General features: G+C 43.7%; 1 protein-coding gene across 5 annotated transcripts in view; it reads left to right on the top strand.

Moving 5' to 3' along the window:
* The first annotated feature begins 1,111 nt into the window (after positions 1 to 1,111).
* Positions 1,112 to 16,962, top strand: part of NLRC5 (NLR family CARD domain containing 5) — a 90,950-nt gene continuing 75,099 nt past the window's right edge. For all 5 annotated transcript variants that reach the window (XM_040253939.1, XM_040253937.1, XM_040253936.1 and 2 more), the window contains exon 1: positions 1,112 to 1,162. The gene's annotated coding sequence lies outside the window, so the exon portion shown is untranslated. The remainder of the gene's footprint in view (positions 1,163 to 16,962) is intronic.

Raw genomic sequence — 16,962 nt, 5'->3', positions numbered from 1 at the left:
CTGGAAGGGCAGCAGCTTCCCTTATCCCTTCTCACAGGGTTGTGGGATGGGCAGAAGGAGAGCAAACACTAGGATGCCTCACTCGCTTCAGGCACAGGCTGCATCAGCCTTAACTGTAGGAAGTCAAGTTTTGGAGATCTCTACGTGGAGGGATCATCACCCTACAGACAGCAAACTTCAGGCTCAGAGAAGTAAAGGCATTTGGCCCGGAAGTTGAGGAGCAGGACTTGAACCCAAGGATGTCAGACCCAATGGTTGTGCTTGTGACCACTACCTGGCAGTGCCCTCACGCCTACACACCTGGCTTGAGAGGCAGGGGGACAGAAGATCTGGGAGTAAACGCTGCTTCACTGTGGAGATGCCAGGGTGAGGTGGGCAGATGGTCTTCCTAGCAGGCAGACCTGCCCAGGGAATGTACCCTCTGCAGGAGGACAGGACCGCCTGTCCCCAGAGGAATGCAAAACGCCAGGGAGGTTGTAGTCAATCCTGGAAGGGCAGTGGGCCAGTGGCCATCCAGGACTGCTGCTGACCCCTCCGGGGGGCACCTTGGCACCCTCTTACCTCTCCTCCGGTCCCCTTTGTCCCACCCCTCCCTTGTCTCTGCCTGTGACCCTTGTGTGAGTTGGACAAGTTCCTTGACCTCCCCTCTAAATTCGTAGGTAGTGTGTTTAAGCACCGTCCAAAGGATCAAGGTCTCAGTAAGACCAATTACGGTTGTTCTCTTCTCCCCTCCCTTCATCCCGGAGAGCACCGAGGAACCCCCTGGGGCTGAGTCTCCCCCTCCTGCAGAACGAGCATCCCTTCCCACCCTGCCCACCCCTCCTTAGCCTGCAGCAGGGAGGCAGGGAGAGCGGAACTCAGCCCGGGGCCTACCGGCGCGCCCCGGGTGCGCCCACCCTCATCCCTGCGCCTCGGTTTCACATCCACGGAAGGGGCTTGGGCTCCCGCGTCCCTTGGTGCCATCTCCAGGTCCTGTCCGCACAGGTGGGCTGAGCGCAGGAGGCACTGGAGCGGGTGTGCCGCCCCGCCCGTCCCGCGCCCGGGCACCGAGAACCCACGTGATTTCCCGGCAGAGGCAGCCGGCTCCCAGAGCCCGCCGCCGGGCTGCTCTGCGCCTGCTTTCAGTTTCAAGCAGAGCGCGGCGAAGTCGGGAGCGCAGCCGGTGAGTACGCAGCGCTTCGCGGGGCGAGCGGCGCGGGGAGGGTGGGGTGCGAAGGCGGCGCGGCTGCTGGAGGACTCTGGAGGCCGGCGTTCCCACGGCCCGAGGTGGCTGGCCAGGCAGATAGATGGTCAAGTATGGGAGGTCGGGCCGGCGGACGGCTGGACTGATGAACCGGTAAACAGCTTGGGGCGCCGGTGGGCAGGGCGGCTGAGCGCCTGCCGCCCTGCGGAGTTTGGGGGACGAGTGGCGAGCCGCAGAGGAAAGCGAGTCCGGGTCACCCGGGTTGGGTTTCGGGACGCGGCTGCGTACCTGCTCCCCCCGACTCCTCTCCACCTTCGCACCGCTCCTGTCAACTCCTGGAGGTTCAACTTCTAATTGCCTGGTAAAGAATTCAGAAGTCCCGCTGCTCCTGGAGCGCAGTTCAGACTTTTTAGCCGAAAAAGCTTTTTAGGATGGACAGTTCCAAACACGTGCAAAAGTAGCCCTAGAATTTAGGTTGAGCTCTACAAATAATGCCTGTTCCGATATAACCAAGCCCCGTGTAACCACCACGGTGGTTAGCTTCAACAGGCCAGCCCAGTTTCGTCCCTGCCACACGTCATTTTGAAACAAATGGCAAACAGACATCACAGCAGCTCAACCGAAATTTTTCACAAAGTACTAAAAGATAAATAGTTTTTAAACAGACGTACCCACCGCACCATCACTTTAAATTTTTAACAGTAATTCCTTCATGTCAGATCTCCACAGACTATTCCTGATGAATATTTTAACCCCAGGAGTAATAGGTGAATACACGCGTGACTTTTTGTTTACATGGGTGCCTTTTTGTTACTTGCTTTTTGCGTTTTCAAGTCGTTTTCAGCCATTTTATCATGGAGAGCACGGGAGGGGGACAAGATCTGAAGTTTGCTGGAATGGCCCATCTGTGCCGTTTGCATCCATTTTAGAAGTTAGGGTTCTTAAGTTCTGCAGACTTAAAGCAATTTGAAAACCAGTACTTCCCAGCCTCCCAAACCTGGGGATAGCAGAAGGTGGTGTGTATCCCGGGCCAATACCTGGAATCTCCTTTCTCCAAATTGCTTTTCTTTCTCTCTAAGAAGCTGTAAGCTCAGAAAAGCATGAGGCTCAGTCTCTTACCAGAGAACGGAAAGGGAGATAAAGCTGATGATTTCACGGTGTGTGCAGGTTCCCCATCTAGGGCGCTTTTCTCAAAGCTTAATGAAAGATAGCATCCACTGGGCTGGTCATTGATTATGCCCACCTGCCTTGCCTGCAAAGCACAGCACCAGATTGACTGGCACCTAGCATAGGAAGCAGACAAATCAGGGCTCTCAGCACCTTGAATTTGCTTGGTTGTGGTGGTGGTGGTGTTCAGTCGCTAAGTCATGTCCGACTCTTTACGACCCCATGGGCTGCAGCACGCCAGGCTTCCCTGTCCTTCACTGTCTCCTGGAGTTTGCTCAAACTCATGTCCATTGAGTCGGTGCTGCTATCTAACCATCTCATCCTCTGTTGCCCCCTTCTCTTCCTGCCCTCCGTCTTTCCCAGCATCAGGGTCTTGCTTGATGACCGTGGCTGTTGTATCTCTCAGAACCTTGGTCTCTCACCTGAAAAACAGGGATGATAATATGTCCTTCCAAGTGTGTTTTATGGGTTGCTGGATGAGTATGCCCTGTTCATGGTCAACCTCAAGGTACTGCACAAGCATGAGGGGTGAGAGTCCTTAACGAAGGCAGACAAGCAGAAAAGAAAGCTTTTAGGAAGAGTCTGACGATGTGCTTGGCCTTATTTCTCCAACAGATACAGAGGTGATGGACGTTTGTGGCACCGGTCCGTCACCCTACACTCCCTACATACACCTACCTCCCCTCTGAGAAAATCCAGCCAAATTACTTAGGATGTCTTCCTGTCTGTTATGGGTTGAATTGTGTCCCTGAAAAAGATAATGGTGAAGTTCTAAGCCCTCTATTTCAGAATGTGACTTTACTTTGAAAAAAATATTGTAGCAGATGTAATTAATTAAGATGAGGTCATATGAGAGTAGGTGGGCCCTTAATTCAGTGTGACTGGTGTCCTTATGAGGCCGGCATAGAAGACAGAGATACACAGGGGGAGAAGACAGCCATGTGACACAGAGGCAGAGGTTGGAATGAGACATCAACAAACTAAGGAAGCTCAAGAACTGCCCGAAACCACCAGAAGCCAAAATTGGCCAGGCAGAGCCCACACCTTGAAGCTTCAGAGGGAGGGTGGCCCTGCCTGCACCTTGATTTCAGATTTCTGGCCTCCAGAACTATGAGAGTATAATACTTCCGTCATTTTAATTCACCCATTTTGTGGTCCTTTGTTACAGCTGTAGCAAAACTAGAAAACTAATTTGCCATCCCAGAATCTCCTCTCTGCTTTCCAATTAAATACATATGCAAATATTTTGTAAAAACTTTGTTAAGACTCTGTGCTTTCAGTGCAGGGGGCATGGTTCAATCCCTGTCCCGGGAAATAAGATTCCACATGCCATGTGGCATGGCCAAAAAAAAAAAAAATTTTTTTGGAGGCATCCTAAAGATGTAAAGTACTGGTTTTCTTTACCAGATCTGTTTTTTGAGTGTTGGCTGGTAGCCCAAAGTCTTCACTGAAACTCAGTCTGCAAGGCAAACATCCAGTTGATTTGACTAGGAAAAAAAAGTCTGAAAAATTGATCAGGCTGGAGGTTGGTGCAAAGTGTCTGGGGAAGCGAAGGCTTTTGGTCCCTGAGACTACCCTGAAAGACCATGTTTCTGCCATCCACTCCCCTTAAAGCGAGGTGGAAGTGGTGAGGCAGGCAGGCATCTTGGTTATATATTTGGGACTTGTTACCTATAAAATAAGCATGATTATGTAACCTCCATGCCATCTGGGGTTTCCTAGATCCTTGAGAGCTGGGTGAAATCATCATGAAACCCCTTTACACCCCTTTGGGAAGCCCTAAGTATTCTCAAGCTCTCTGTGGATCGGAAAGGTGAAGACGAATGTGAGCTTAGTTCTTCTGGCCACCTCTGATCCCAGACTTTTTCGCTCTGCAATCATCCTCTCTGCCTACGAGACCAGGGCATGAAACCAGTAGGTTACCTGGGGTGAAAAGATGGTGGGCCTGGAGAAACCCGAGTTCATTTGTTTACCCTGCCAGTTTCCATTCCAGGTTCTCTGGGATGGGACTCGCGCTACATCCTGTGAGTCACTCCAGAGACTTCTGATAAATTCCCAGAACCTTTCTAATTCCCAGAAAGGTTTTTAGCAGCCCTTCTGGCTGGGACGCCTCTGACATTTGGAAAAGGAAAATTTCAATGAACTTAATGGACTATCAGTATTCACACTCAGGTGAACTCTTTTCTCAGTTTGGTTTTCCTCCTTCGGGTCTTTTTTCTACATATGTATATTCCTTTTTTTTTTTTTTTATAATGAACTCATAAAAACCAAAATGGAATTACATTTTTTCAACTAAGTAACATAGAATTATATATTGAAGGAAAATTAGTGGCAACCCACTCTAGTATTCTTGCCTGGAAAATCCCATGGACAGAGGAGCCTGGTGGGCTATAGTCCATGGGGTCGCAAAACAGTCGGACACAACTTAGCAAAAACAAAATGCTATGATATCATTTTTTTAAATTTATTTATTTGGCTACAACAAGTCTTAATTGCAGCATGCAGGATCTTTAGTTGCAGCATTCGAACTCTTGGTTGTGACGTGAGATCTAGTTCCCTGACCAGAGATTAAACCTGGGTCCCCGACATTGGAAGCAGAGTCTTAGCCACTGGACCACCAGGAAAGTCCATGTGATATCATTTTTTAATTGTTCATTTATTTATTTTTTTTGTATAGCAGAGTTTTATTAAAGTGAAAAGGGACAGAGAAACCTTCTGACATAGACATCAGAAGGGGGGCGGAGAGTACCCCTCTTGCTAGTATTAGCAAAGGAGTTATATACTTTTTTAATTAGTTATTACAATAAATCAAAAGATTGTCTCCAGGTTGTAAAGATCTTACTAGGCCCACTCCCATAATGTACATTATAAAATAACAGGATTAGCCAGAAGGTTTTCAGGAAGGAGAAACTGTCCTCAAGCAGGATACATTGTTGTTATATAATCCTTAGTACAGAGTTTAAACTGAGTTGTTTGTTGTATACTCATCAGTTCTGAACTTAAAGAGAAAAACATTTTATGTAATTAAGACTAAGGAATGTAGAGGAAAAAAAGATGTTTGTCCTTTCCTCCTCCTTGAGAATTCCAGACCCCTATCTCCGAGAACCCCAGACCCCTTTCCCCTCCTTGGGGATCCCGGACTTCTTATCAACCTGCCTAGGAATTGACTCTCATTCCCCCCTTTTCTTTTAGGAGAATTATGTTGCCAAGGGAAAGGGGCATTGTTTTCATTCCATTAACTACTTCCTGCTATTGAGGGGCGTGCTGAGGCAACATGTTCTCCTAACCCTCATATGGAGGGTCTCTGATCCAGGGGCCCCAAGTAATAGTTGGAGGAGGCTGTGGCCCTTGTAGGAGCCTGGACAACCTTTTGTAACTTAAAAGCTTTCAGACGGTTAGAAACAGACCCCATTTTACAGTTACAGATGTAAGGCAAAATAGCCATTAAACCAAGTTAAAGCCTAATCAAAATTAAAAGTCACATTATGTCCATAGTTAAGGTGCAATATGTTATACCAGTCCATCTTAAGATTGCTAGATGTCGTCACAGAGTTGAAGACAGTCCTTTCCTTGAAGTGGAGAAACCCACCATAGGAAGTCTTCAACTGATGAGGAGGTTGAAAAGCTGAAAGCTCGTCCTGAAGATTCCGGACAAGCCCCCAAGATGATAGCTTACAGTGAACGGTGTCAGATTCGTGATCTCCGAAGAAGAAGATTTAACTTTGGGAACAGGGTCCGGGCTTGATCGTTCAAGAGCTTTTGTATTGCAGAGTTTTAATAAAGTGAAGAGAGGCAGAGAAGGCTTCTGACATAGACATCAGAAGCGGGGCGGAGAATGCCCCAGTTGTTTAGTTTGTAGAGGCTACTATTCTACATAGTAAAATAATATAAAACATACAAAAAAGTATGTAATGAAAAGTAAGTCTCCCCCTCTCCCGTCTCCCGGCCACCTGATAACCGTTCCTGAAAACAGTCATCAGATTCTCGTGTCTCCTTTCATAGATTGTCTAGGTGGGCCTTTACAGACATATATATATGTCTACGTGTGTACAGTGTTTGCGTATAAATCCCCTTCTCAGAAATGAGAGTACACTGTATATAGTATTTTTTGTCTTGCTTATTTTAATTAAAATTGTTTAAGATTGCTTATTTGTGCTTTGACTGTGCGGGGTCTGCTGCTTGGGCCTTCTAGTTGCCGCGAGCAGGGGTGACTCTTCGTTGCGGTGCGTGGGCTTCCCACTGTGGGGGCTTCTCTTGTTGTGGAGCGCACGCTCCAGGAGCACTGGCTGCAGCGGTTGCAGCTCGTGGGCTTAGTTGCTCTCAGCATGTGAAATCTTCCTGGACCAGGGATTGAACCTGTGTCCCCCTGCACTGACAGGTGGATTCTTGTCCACTGTGCCACCAGGGAAGTCCTATCTTGCTTTCTTTTTAATTGTAATTTGGAAATCTTTCCACATCAAAACAAGAAAGATCTGCCTTTTTCCTTTCTAAGAGCTACATAGTATTTTTCACTGCTTGTTGTTCCATAATTGATTTAACTATTGTTGGACAACTAGGTCTTTTCACATCTCTTATTATTCTAATCAGCACTGTAACAAATATCCTTGTGCAATCATCATTTTTACCCGTGTGAGAATAAATCTTTAGGGAAAACATCCAAGAGTGTATTTGCAAGGTCAAGGGGAATATTTTCTGCATATTTGCAGTCTGGACTTTGATAAATCTCAAAAATTACCCTCCTTAAGTCTTGTACTGATTTTCACTCCCACAAGCCATGTGTGATGGGGCCAGCTTCCCACCCTCCGAAATACATGTGTTATCAGAGTTTCCGTATTTGCAGATCTGGTAGACAAATAATGGTGTCTCAGGTTCTCTTATGAATGATTTGAGGCATCTTTTCAAATATTTAAGGGTCACTTTTCACAAACTATTCATATCCTTTGCCTGCTTTTCCATTGGGTTGTTGGTCTTTTTCCTATTGAGTTTTGAATGCACTTTACCTATTAAGGAGATGTTTTGCTGAAAGTTTTGCTTTCAGGTTCAAAGGATTCGTTAACAAATGTCTCATCATATACAATAAACAAATTTCAGTATTTAATAGAGTATTAATTGACTTAATTTCAATACACAGTCATTAAAAGAAGAGAAATAGAAAAAATAGGGAAAAGTAACAGCACATACATCACCAAACTGGGCTGCCCAACATCTAGACTTAAGCAGCATGCTGGGAAGTCCCTCATTAACAGCAATCTGCAGTCCCAGTTGGGAAAAGGTCCTGGATGGTGCATCCACCCCACAAATTGCCGTTTCAGGGGCTCCCGCTTATAATCGCAGGCTATGAGTTGATACCATCATCAGTTTGCATGCACAAATTCAGCTCTTTTTTTACTTTCACCTTTTTACAATGCTGTTTGTTTCACCTTGCGAGTCATAAGATTTCATTACACCCCAGGGGATTGGCCCAGACCCTCAGAGGTTCAAGAATTGCAAGACCCACTCCCTTTCTTATCTAAAGTAAGATAAGACTCATGGTGACTCTTCTGACTCATTGTGTCTAGGCAGATCAGAAGCAGGTCAGAGGCCCGCTCTCCTGAAGCCTGCACAAGACTTCCTCCATTTTACTTTCCCTAACAGGAAATTATCTATTTGTATTCAGTTCAGTTCAGTGGCTCAGTTGTGTCTGACTCTTTGCGACCCCATGAATCACAACACACCAGGGCTCCCTGTCCATCACCAACTCCTGGAGTTCATTCAAACTCATGTCCATCGAGTTGGTGATGCCATCCAGCCATCTCATCCTCTGTTGTCCCCTTCTCCTCCTGCCCCCAATCCCTCCCAGCATCAGGGTCTTTTCCAGTGAATCAACTCTTCACATGAGGTGGCCAAAGTATTGGAGTTTCAGCTTCAGCATCATTCCTTCCAATAAACACCCAGGACTGATCTCCTTTAGAATGGACTGGTTGGACCTCCTTGCAGTCCAAGGGACTCTCAAGAGTCTTCTCCAACACCACAGTTCAAAAGCATCAATTCTTCGGTGCTCAGCTTTCTTCACAGTCAACTCTCACATCCATACATGACCACTGGAAAAACCATAGCCTTGACTAGACGGGACCTTTGTTGGCAAAGTAATGTCTCCGTTTTTCAATATACTATCTAGGTTGGTCATAACTTTCTGGGATCAGATGCCATGATCTTAGTTTTCTGAATGTTGAGCTTGAAGCCAACTTTTTCACTCTCCTCTTTCACTTTCATCAAGAGGCTTTTTAGTTCCTCTTCACTTTCTGCCATAAGGGTGGTGTTTATCTGAGGTTTAGCCCAGCGTTTCTCATGATGTACTCTGCATATAAGTTAAATAAGCAGGGTGACAATATACAGCCTTGACGTACTCCTTTTCCTATTTGGAACCAGTCTATTGTTCCATGTCCAGTTCTATATATATTTGTATTAGGAATATACTATCATTTAAAAAATATTTTATACTTTTTATTTTGTATTAAGGTATAGCCAATTAACAATGTTGTGATAGTTTCAAGTGAACAGGGAAGGGACTCAGCCATATACCTCCATGTATTCATTCTCCCCCAAACGCCCTTCCCATCCAGGCTGCCACACAACGTTGAGCAGAGTTCCCTATGCTATAAAGTAAGTATTCTATCATCGTAAGTGGCTACATACTTGTCCAAAGAATGGTTGAACTGTATTTGTTAGACATTTAGATTGAATCTTGTTTTCTCCTGCATACATGGACTGTTTCCTCTGTTTTATATTTAAAAACAAAACAAAACACCTCAAAACAAGGTGTGGCAGTTTAATTCTTTCCATAACCCTTGCCAGAATTCTTCTCAGGGAAGGAAGTATTTCTGGAAAAATGCTTTGATGGGATTGGGGTGAGTGGGACCTGTGTGCAAAGAGGTCATCAGGGATCAGCAGGTCAGCAGAGCTTGTGCGATGGCTAGGGGTGCAAAATGTTCTCCTGAGATGAAGGAAGGAGGAGACAGGAGAGAAGGGAGGACGAGGAGAAGGTGGAGAGGAGCACGGCTGAGTGGGAAGAAGGCCCCAGAAACTTCCTTGGGATAGGATGCCCAAAGTGCACTTTCATTAAGGAGATGCACAGACTTCATGCGAGGTGGAAACTGACGACAGAGGCTAGCACCGGCTCCACTCTGCACTCGTTAGCTCAGCACACATCTGCTTGGATTCTGCAATGTGCCAGGCTGTGTGCTAGGTACTGGGCTACAGCTGGGGGCATGACAGGGTCCCCACCCAGGGAGCTGATGTGCCAGTAGAAACAGACAGTACCCAAGTATACAAGGATGTGCAGTAGACATCAGGTAACAGCGAAGGAGATAAGCCACTGAGCTCCCTTTGCCTGCAATGTAACAGAACCTGAGTAGGAGCCCTCTGTCCAAGGAGATCTGCCTGTGTGGGAGCTATAAGCTTCCCCAGGCCATGGTACTTCAGGGTGTCCGAGCCAGTTCATCTGTCTCAGGAAAGATGGGGCTGCCCCAGCTGATTGCCAGCCCTGTGAACATTCTGGTGACCAGAGGGCCACTCACAGCCTGGATGGTTTCCTTCAGCTCTGTTTCCACTGTGGACTTGAAAAAGGATATATGGACTTTATTTTTAATTTTGTTGTTGTGTTAAGATACACATAGAAATTTCCATCAACCATTTTTAATGTTTTTAAAATTTATTTTTGGCCGTACTGTGTCTTCGTTGCTACACAGGCTTTCTCTTGCGGCAAGTGGGGGCTGCTCTCTAGTTACGATGTGCAGGCTTCTCATTGCAGTGGCTTCTCTTGTGGAGCATGGGCTCGAGGGTGCACGGGCTTCAGCAGCGGCAGCACAGGGGGCTCAGCAGTTGTAGCTCACAGGCTCTAGAGCACGGGCTCAGTAGTTGTGGCAAATGGCTTAGTTGCTCCATCATGTGGAATCCTTTCAGACCGGGATTCAAACCCAAGTCCCCTGCACTGGCAGGCAAATACTTATCCACTGTGCCACCAGGGAAGTCCTCTGTCAACCATTTTTAAGTACACAGTTCAGCGCTTTCAAGGACATTCATGTTGTGAATCCATCACCATCATCCACTCCCATAACTCTTTCCATCTTGTAAAACTGGGATCCTGCACCCATTATCCAAATAACTCTCAATTCTGCCTTCCCCTCACCCCCTAACAGCTGTCATTCTCCTATCTGTATGGATGTGATTACTCTAAATATCTCATATAGGTGAATCATACATTGTTTGTCTTTGGGGGACTGACATATCACTTAGCCTAGGTGTCCTCAAGGTTCATTTATCTTGTAACATGTTGCAGAATTTCCTTCCTTTTAAAGGCTCAGTAATATTCCATTGTATATATAATCACATTTTTCTTCTTCATTCATCCATCAATGGACACTTGGATTGCTTCCGTGTTCTACCTATTATAACCAAAGCTGCTGTGAGCACGTGTACAAATATCTCTTCAAGACCCTGCTTTTAATTCTCTTGATGACATATCCAGGATCCAGCGTCATAGTGTAATTCTATTTTTGATTTTTTGAAACACCTCCTTACTGTTTTCCACAGCAGCTGTGCTATTTTACTTTCCTACCAACAGTGCGCGAGGGTTCTGTTTTCTCCACATCATCCCCATCACTTTTTGTTTTCTGTTTTTTTTTTTTTTTCAGTTGCCATCCTAATGAATGTGAGGTGATATCTCAGTGTAGTTTTGATTGTGTCTGTGTGTATGCTTAGTTGCTCAGTTGTATCTGATTCTTTGTGACCCCATGGACTGCAACCTGCCAGGCTCCTCTGCACATGGAATTTTCCAAGCAAGAATACTGGAGTGGGTTGACGGTTTCTACTCCCGGGGATATTTCCGAACAGGGATTGAGCCCACATCTTCTGTATCTCCTGCTTTGGCAGGCAGGTTCTTTACCACTGAGTTACCAGAAGCCCACTTCCCTAACGATTAGTAGGGCTTCTCTGATGGCCCAGTGGTAAAGAATCTGCCTCCAGTGTGGGAGATGTGGGTTTGACCCCTGGGTCGGGAAGATTCCCTGGAGAAGGAAGTGGCTGCCCACTCCAGTATTCTTGCTTTGGAAATCCCGTGGACAGAGGAGCCTGGCAGGCTACAGTCTGTAGGGTCGCAAAAGAGTCGAACACAGCTTAGCGACTAAACAGCAACAACAGTGATTAGTAATACTGAGTGCCTTTCCGTGTGCTTATTGACCATTCATATACCTCTTTGGAGAAATATGTTTTCAGATCCTTTGCCCATTTATTTAAATGACTTCTTTGGTTTCTTGTTGAGTTGCAGGAGTTCTGTCTGTATGCTGGATATCAACCCCTTATCAAATAGGTACTTTGCAATATTCTCCTGTTCTGTGTGCTGTTCTCTGGGTAGGGTCTTTTGACGTATGATTTAAAATTTTTTTATGAAGTTCAAATTTTTCTGTTCTTTTGATGTCTGTGCTTTCAGTGTCATCTCCAAGAAACCATTGCCAAACCAAATGTCACAGCTTTCATTCTATGTTTGCTTCTAAAAATTTTTATTGTTTTAGGTCTTACACTTAGGGCCTTATCCATTTTGAGTTAGTTTTTATATATGGTGTTAGGTAAAGGGCCAGCTTCATCCCTTCACATGTGGATATCCAGTTTTTCCAGAACCATTTGTTGAAAAGATTGCCCTTTCCCCCATTGAATGATCTTGGCATCAAAAGTAAGACTAGACTCCTTTTTCTATTCCATTGGTCTGTATGTCTGTCTTTATGCCAATACCACGCTGTTTTGATAACTGTAGCAAGTTTTGAAATCAGGAAATATGATTCCTCCAGTCTTGTTCTTTTTTTCAGGACTGTTTTGACTATTTGGGGTCCCTTGAGATTCCGTTTGAATTTTAGGATTTTTTTTTTTAATCTTTGCAAAAAAGAGGTCACTGGGATTTTGATAGAGATTGCATTGAATCTGTAGATCACTCTGGGTAATTCTGACATTATAACAATTGTAAGCTTTCCAATCCATGAACATGAGATGTGTTTCCATTTATTTATTGTCTCATTTAATGTCTTATTCTTTCAGCAATATTTTGTAGTTACATTGTACAAATCTTTCGCCTCCTTGGTTTAGTTCTGAGTATTGGGTTGGCCAAAAAGTTCATTCAGATTTTCCTGTAAGATATTATGGAAAAACCTGAACAAGCTTTTTGGCCAACCCAATGTTTTATTTATCTTTGATGCCGTTGTAAATGGAATTTTTTTGGTCATTTCCTTTTCAGATTACTCATCATTCATATTTAGAAACAACTGATCTGTTTGTGTTGACTCTGTATCTTGCTGCCTTTCTGAATTTATTTATTAGTTCTAACAAGTTTTTTTGGTAGAATCTTTAGGGTTTTCTACATATAAGATCCTGTCATCTGCAAACAGATAATTTAACTTTTTCCTTTCCAATTTGGATGCCTTTTATTTCTTTTTCTTGCCTAATTCAGTGGCCAGAACTGCTGGTTCCATGTTGTACAGAAGTGATGAAAGCAAGCATCCTTACTTTGTTCCTGGTCTTAGAGGAAAAGTTTTCAGTCTTTCTCCATTGAGTATGATGTTTGCTATGTGTTTTTCATGCATAATTTTATTATGTGGAGGTAGTTTCCTTCTATTCCTAGTTTGTTGAATATTTTTATTGTAAAAGGGTGTTTAATTTTGTCAGTGTTTTTGCAGCAATTGACATGATTGTGTGGTTTCTTCTCTTCATTTTGTTGATGAGACACATCACATTGGTCAGTTTTCATGTGTTGAACTATCCTTGCATTCTAGGACTAAATCTAACTTGGTTACAGTGTGTAAACTTTTGATTTGCTGAATTTGGTTTGCTAGCATTTCGTTGCGAATATTTGCATCATGGTTCATGAGGGGTATTAGTCTCTAGTTTTCTTGCAGTGTCTTTGTCTGGCCTTGATATCAGAGAATGCTGGCCTCCAAGAATGAGTTAGGAAGTGCTCCCCCTCTTCAACTTTTGGGAAGACTTTGAAAAGGATTGATCCTAGTTCTTTTTTAACTTTTAGGTAGAATTCACTATGAAGCCATCCAGTCCAGGACTTTTCTTTATTGGGAGACTTTTTTATTGCTGATGTATCTACTTACTAGTTATAAGCCTATTCAGATTTTCTACTTCTTTGTGACTTAATGTTGTAAGGTTTTGTGTTCCTGGGAATTTGTCCGTTTCATGTAGGTTATTCAATTTGTTGACATTCAATTATTCAGTGTATTGTAATTCTTTTTATTTCTGTAGAATTGGTAGTGATGTTCCCACATTCTGACTTTAGTAATTTCCGTCTTCTCCCTTTTTTTCTTAGTCCAAAAGGTATGTCAATTTTGTTGATGTTTTTGAGGAACCAGCTTTTGGTTTCATTAACTTTTCTCTATTATTTTTCTATTCTCCTTTTCCTTTATTTACACTTTAATTGTTATTATTACGCAAACCATTCAATATCACGGTAATCCAAGTCTATGCCCTGACCAGTAACGCTGAAGAAGCTGAAGTTGAACAGTTCTATGAAGACCTACAAGACCTTCTAGAACTAACACCCTCAAAAGATGTCCTTTTCATTATAGGGGACTGGAATGCAAAAGTAGGAAGTCAAGAAACACCTGGAGCAACAGGCAAATTTGGTCTTGGATTACAGAATGAAACAGGGCAAAGGCTAATAGAGTTCTGCCAAGAGAACACACTGGTCATAGCAAATACTCTCTTCCAACATCACAAGAGAAGACTCTACACATGGACATCACCAGATGGTCAACACTGAAATCAGATTGATTATATTCTTTGCAGCCAAAGATGGAGAAGCTCTATACAGTCAGCAAAAAACAAGATCAGGAGCCGACTGTGGCTCAGATCATGAACTCCTTATTGCCAAATTGAGACTGAAATTGAAGAAAGTGAAGATCACTAGACCATTCAGGTATGGCCTAAATCAAATCCCTTATGATTATACAGTGGAAGTGAGAAGTAGATTTAAGGGACTAGACCTGACAGACAGAGTGCCTGATGAACTATGGATGGAAGTTCGTGACATTGTACAGGAGACAGGGATCAAGACCATCCCCAAGAAAAAGAAATGCAAAAAAGCAAAATGGCTGTCTGAGGAGGCCTTTCAAATAGCTGTGAAAAGAAGGGAAGCAAAAAGCAAAGGAGAAAAGGAAAGATATACCCATTTGAATGTAGAGTTCCAAAGAATAGCAAGGAGAGATAAGAAAGCCTTCCTCAGTGATCAATGCAAAGTAATAGAGGAAAATAATAGAATGGGAAAGACTAGAGATCTCTTCAAGAAAATTAGAGATACCAAGGGAACATTTCATGCAAAGATGGGCTCAATAAAGGACAGAAATGGTATGGATATTAAGAAGAGGTGGCAAGAATACACAGAAGAACTGTACAGAAAAGATCTTCATGACTCAGATAATCACGATGGTGTGATCACTCATCTAGAGCCAGACATCCTGGAGTGTGAAGTCAAATGGCCCTTAGGAAGCATCACTACAAACAAAGCTAGTGGAGGTGATGGAATTCCAGTTGAGCTATTTCAGATCCTAAAAGATGATGCTGTGAAAGTGCTGCATTCAATATGCCAGCAAATTTGGAAAACTCAGCAATGGCCACAGGACTAGAAAAGGTCAGTTTTCATTTCAATCCCAAAGAAAGGCAATGCCAAAGAATGCTCAAACTACTGCACAATTGCACTCATCTCACACACTAGTAAAGTAATGCTTAAAATTCTCCAAGCCAGTCTTCAGCAATATGTGAACTGTGAACTTCCTGATGTTCAAGCTGGTTTTAGAAAAGGCAGAGGAACCAGAGATCAAATTGCCAACATCTGCTGGATGATGGAAAAAGCAAGAGAGTTCCAGAAAAACATCTGTTTCTGCTTTATTGACTATGCTAAAGCTTTTGACTGTGTGGATCACAATAAACTGTGGAAAATTCTGAAAGAGGTGGGAATACCTGACCTGCCTCTTGAGAAACCTGTATGCAGGCCAGGAAGCAACAGTTAGAACTGGACATGGAACAACAGACTGGCTCCAAATAGGAAAAGGAGTACGTCAAGGCTGTATATTGTCACCCTGCTTATTTAATTTCTATGCAGAGTACATCATGAGAAACTCTGGGCTGGAGGAAGCACAAGCTGAAATCAAGATTTCTGGAAGAAATGCCAATAACCTCAGATATGTAGATGACACCACCCTTAAGGCAGAAAGTGAAGAGGAGCTGAAGAGCCTCTTAATGAAAGTGAAAGAAGAGAGTGAAAAAGTTGGCTCAAAGCTCAACATTCAGAAAACGAAGATCATGGCATCTGGTCCCATCACTTCATGGCAAATAGATGGGAAAACAGTGGAAACTGTGGCTGACTTTATTTTTCTGGGCTCCAAAATCACTGCAGATGGTGATTGCAGCCATGAAATTAAAAGACGCTTACTCCTTGGAAGGAAAGTTATGACCAACCTGGACAGCATATTGAAAAGCAGAGACATTACTTTGTTAACAAAGGTCTGTCTAGTCAAGGCTATGGTTTTTCCAGTAATCATGTATGGATGTGAGAGTTGGACTATAAAGAAAGCTGAGCGCCGAAGAATTGATGGTTTTGAACTGTGGTGTTGGAGAAGACTCTTGAGAGTCCCTTGGACTGCAAGGAGATCCAATCAGTCCATCCTGAAGGAAATCAGTCCTGAATATTCATTGGAAGGACTGATGCTGAAGCTGAAACTCCAATATTTTGGCCATCTGATGCAAAGAGCTGACTCATTGGAAAAGACCCTGATGCTGGGAAAGATTGAGGGCAGGAGAAGAAGGGAATGACAGAGGATGAGATGGTTGGATGGCATCACCGACTCAATGGATGTGGGTTTGGGCGAACTCCGGGAGTTGGTGATGGACAGGGAGGCATGGCGTGCTGCGGTTCATGGGGTCACAAAGAGTCAGACACGACTGAGTGACTGAACTGAACTGAATTGTTATTATTTCATTTCTTCTGCTAGTTTTGCATTTAATTTACTTTTCTTTCCTAGTTTCTTAAGTTATAAAGTTAGGTTGTTGATTTGAGATCTTTCTTGTTTTTAAACGTAAACATTTATACCTATAAAATTTCTCCTTAGCGCTGCTTTTGCTGTGTCCCATAAATTTTGGAGTTTTTTTTTTATTCATCTGTAAACATTTTCTAATTTCCATTGTGATTTCTTCTTTGATTTGCTTGAATATGAGCAGTCTTGTTTCCATGATTTTGTGAGTTTTCCAGTTTCCTTTACGTTATTGATTTCTAACACCATTGTGGTCAGAGACTATACTTTGTATGATATTCATCTTTTAGAATCTATCAAGACATAATTTGTGCCCTTCAGTTCAGTTCAGTCGCTCAAACTCATGCCCATCAAGTGGGTGATGTTGTCCAACCAACTCATTCTCTGTCATCCCCGTCTGCTCCTGCCTTCAATCTTTCCCAGCATCAGGGTTTTTTTCCCCCCAATAAGTCAGTTCTTCAAATCAGATGGACAGAGTACTGGAGTTTCAGCTTCAGCATTAGTCCTTCCAATGAATATTCAGGACTGATTACTCTTAGAGTTGACTGGTTTGATTTC

The sequence above is a fragment of the Oryx dammah genome, unplaced genomic scaffold (genome assembly GCF_014754425.2).
Source record: "Oryx dammah isolate SB20612 unplaced genomic scaffold, SCBI_Odam_1.1 HiC_scaffold_13, whole genome shotgun sequence".
Classification (NCBI taxonomy): Eukaryota; Metazoa; Chordata; class Mammalia; order Artiodactyla; family Bovidae; genus Oryx; species Oryx dammah.
The sequence above is the reverse complement of the archived record's forward strand: the minus strand, read 5'-3'. Positions and strand labels throughout refer to the sequence as shown.